Below are 4,428 nucleotides of genomic sequence, written 5' to 3'. Positions count from 1 at the left end.
TTTTCTTAAGTCGCGAGAAGCAAGCAAGATTCACAGATAAGTGTCATTTACTTCAACCGGCTTCATGGACAGTTTTGGTTAAACATATTCAACAGAGGCAGTTTTTTGTTTAAGGATGGAACAAACAGGTTTCACAAGTTGTGACTATTATTTTGGATCAAACAGCTGTTCTGAAAAGAAAAATCTCTAGACCTAGAACTAGCACAGATGAAGTTCAAGGGCTTGAACAGGGCTTCTGTGCATAGAAAGGGATCTACTTGCAATCGAAATGGGTGCAAAATAGCTACCACATCAGTTTTATACCATCTTCAAGATCAAGAAATGGCGGTGGTGATGAAATCTACAAGGGGTTCCTGACGAACAGCGAAGAACACCAAGGAACTCAAAGGTCCTAATGCAGATCTGAGGAACAAGAAGGAGAAAACTTGCAGATGCAGAGTTGCTGCGGAGATTTTTCATGATTTTCTGGTCAAGTCAGGTCGATGCAACGGCCTGAGCTGGCGAGGACGAGGAGATCTGTGACGGCGGCGGTGGCGGAGCTCGAGCGGCAGAGGAACAGTGAGAGGAAGAAGATGACCGAAGGAGGAGAATGGAGAAGACCTAGGTCGGGCCTATTTATAAGGAAGGGCTGACTGAGACGGTGCGAGAAACAAGGAGATAAGCATTATTATCCAGTGGCCCCGACGCCTCGGTTTTCGGAACGGTTAGTAAAAGCAAAGATCCATTGGAGGATACGGTGGAATAAAGAATGTATTTAAGTAAAGATGATGTCACAGCGGGTTAATGCGAATCCAAAAGATGATGTCATGGCAGGTTAAAGAAAAACATTTTTGCACAGGCAGAAGGATGTAGATTTATTTCTTAAGGTGTTTTAAGATTGACATGAACCGGTTCAAATCAATCTGGGGCCTAATGTTGGGGATATAACTATTTGTGTAAGCCGCCCAGGAGGGGCCGGGTTACGCAAAGAAGATTCACCAGAAAGAAGCCTAAGACCAAGCATGAAGATGGCGGTTCAGTAAAGGGTCTAAGGCCCACAGGCGACTTAAGGCCCATCGTAGTAAACCGCCATAATGGCATGACTTGTATCATAAGGTAGATTTAACTAGTCACCGAGCCGGACACTGTTTATAAGCCGACCGGGACTCTGTAGGCTGCAGGGCGACCGCCCATGTATATAAGGGGACGACCCGCTGGCGGCTTAGAAAAGGAAACAACTCATCGAGAGTCGGGTATAGTGTATCTCGCTCCCTGATCATCGAAACATCAATACCAACCCAACTAGACGTAGGCCTTACCTTCACCGTAAGGGGCCGAACTAGTATAAACTTCTTGTGTCCTTTGTCCCGATTAACCCCTTCAAGATTCCTAGTTGTGATGGCTCCACAACTAAGTCCTTTCACGAGGACATCTGAAGTGACAATTCCATGACACAAGATATGAGTAGTACAAGAGTAGATCTACCACGAGATCGTAGAGGCTAAGCCCTAGGAGCTAGCCTATGATGGTATCATTGTAACTGTGATCGGCCTTCTAAGGACCAACCTCTCCGGTTTATATAGACACCAAAGAGGGCTAGGGTTTACATGGAGTCGGTTACAAGGAAGGAAATATAACATCCGGATCGCCAAGCTTGCCTTCCACGCCAAGGTGAATCCCATTCAGACACGGGCTGAAGTCTTGAGTCTTGTATCTTCACGCTTTAATAGTCCGAACAATGTACACAGTACGGCTGTCCGGATACCCCCTAATCCAGGACTCCCTCAATAGCCCCTCAACCAGGCTTCAATGACGATGAGTCCAGCGCGCAGTCTTGTCTTCGGCATTGCAAGGCGGGTTCCTTCTCTGAATACTCCAATGTACCTATTATGATGAATAGTGTCCGGTTTCCCATCAATGACGCACTCCTCGGCTTCATTGCCTCAATAATGACTATCTCCAAGTGTCAAGCGAATGCGAGGAGACGAGGCATTTTTGCATTTACCACTTGCAATCTTTCCGGCGGGCCGTCTATTTGAAGAGACGGGAATTCTCAGATCCAAACCTCACTCTTCCCCCTCGAGCAAGCATCCTACAGAGCACTCCAGAAAAAATCATTCCAACATGGCCGATCGTCGCAGCTCTTTTGCTCGCTCTCCTCGCTCCAAGTCAGGGGATTGGGAAGAGTGTTCAGTTCCTCATAGCCGTTTGATAAAGCTACAAACCCAAGGGTTTCTACCACCGGCGTTTATGGTCCCTGTTCGAGCCGGAATAGCCACCTATAATGGAGGGGAACAAGCGGATGGATCTCCTAATCCATCTCCAGAGGAGCGAATATGCTTCATCTCGCATCTGCTAAGGGGCGTTGGGTTTCCCATCCACCTGTTTCTTCGCGGGCTCCTAGAGTTCTACGGTCTCCAGTTGCACAATCTTACCCGTGCCTCCGTACTACATATGGCGGGGTACGTTGCCCTTTGCGAGCTGTTTTTAGGCTACGAACCTCACTTCGGGTTATGGAAGAAGCAGTTCTGTCTTGTCCTCCGCACCCAGGGAGAATCCCTATGTCAAGTGGGCGGGGCCGAAGTTTGGCGCATTGCCGAGATCGGATACCTATCCGGCACTCCCAAGAAGGCACTAGAGAGTTGGCCTTCAGAGTGGTTTTATATTGATGATGTTCCCCTTCTGGATCCAGTCCGGACAAGTCTCCTCAACTTCAGTAACGCCCCGCCAAGGGCATGTCTAAGCTGGCGCCCCCGGGGCCCCCAAGAGGAGGATACCAGGGAAATACATTTCCTGATGAGCAGGATAAAGTTACCGGCCAAACCCGCACTGACGATAGTCGAGGTCGTGGAAATATGCATAATGCGGGGAGTGCAACCGCTTCAATATCGGGGGAAGCCCATGTGGCACTTCAACGTGGAAGATGACGCCACCCGCTGCGGCCATAAGGGTCCGGACTCCGCCACTGCTCTGGCAAGGATATTGTCCGATTTATACAAAGGGGAAGAGGAAGAATTCCTTCGCATTAAACCGCGGGATGGATTCTCCATGTACAACCCCCTAGAGTGGGTAAGTCGTCGTTCCTTTCCCTGCTTCACTTACTTTAGCGTTCTCTGCTAAGATTACCCGCATCGATGTTTCCGAGCAGGAACTGAGGAGGGTCGTAGAAGGAATCTTCTGCCCCTCCCCGTAGCCAGAGGACCCTGGAAGGGCCCTAGATCCAGGACTCGAAGAAGATCCGGATATCACTGTGGAGCTTGTCAACGGGGTATTTTATCAAGCGAGTTGTGATGGTGCCTTAGTGGCTATTATTGCTGACTATCCCGGACTGCTCCTTGTGTCATGTGTAAGCCAAACTAAAAACCCTATCCTCCGAAGAGGACTCCCTTCAGATGTTATGCCTTACCTTGGAAGTGTCGTGTTTTTTTTGCAGAGACCACGGTCGGAGCACGGGGCCGAGCCCCTAGGGACTCGTCGACCATGGGCGTCCGGATCAGGAAGGCTCAAAAGGAAGGCGGTAAGGGTTGACACGCCACTGCAGAAGTAAGGCAAAAACCTGTCCTGCAATTATGGTATTTGAAGTATAATAGCACCCTCCGTGTCCTGGCAGGAAGAGGAGTAGCCGGACTATATCCGGGGATCCCACCAATCATGCCTCCACCAGCCGGATTCTAGAACCGGCTTCGAGAGCGGATGCGGACACGGGGCCGATGCCGCATAGTTCTCCGACAGAGGACACGGATATGCTCTCGGCCACAAACTCCAAAGTAGAGAGCGCCATGAATCATCGGCGCCGACGGGCCGTGCTTCAGAACAACATCTTTTCCAAAGAAGCAATAAATTCAGGAGACGCATACATCCGAGCTTCTCAAGGCGGGCTTGCCCGAGTGACGGACCAGTATACCAAAGATATAGAGGTAAGAAATTTTGATAAGCATGTATAACAGTAGCCCCTGAGACTTGAAATGGTTGGAACAACTGTTTTAAGGATCAATTTATGCACAGGTCCTTATAGATAAGAATGAACAATTGGCTCGGGTGCTGGAGGAATGCAAGGTCCAGCTGCAGGGACACGGTTGCCAAGTTAGAGGAATCCTTGAAGGCCTCATATGGTAACATTTGTCTCAATTGTACAAAGATGCTCCAGTTAGTAAATGGCTGATATGACAGATCTAACAGATATAACACATTCCCGGAGTGAATCCGGAGGGCGTAAGAGATGATGACTCGCATCTCGAAAGGTAGCTAAAGGTTGGCGAGCACATTCTCATGCAAGTTAGGCAGGAGAAGAACAATCTTCAAGATGCCAATGTCCGGCTGGACGTAGAATTAAAAGATGTCCGCGCCCAGCTGGCAGACTCCGTGAAGGAGAATAAAAGGCTTCGACGCGGCATTTATGTTGAGTGCTTATACGAACTGTCTGATAGTTTGGCGAGGAAGTATATTGAA

This window comes from Triticum aestivum, chromosome 1B, assembly GCF_018294505.1.
Source record: "Triticum aestivum cultivar Chinese Spring chromosome 1B, IWGSC CS RefSeq v2.1, whole genome shotgun sequence".
NCBI lineage: Eukaryota > Viridiplantae > Streptophyta > Magnoliopsida > Poales > Poaceae > Triticum > Triticum aestivum.
This window is presented reverse-complemented; position numbering follows the sequence as displayed.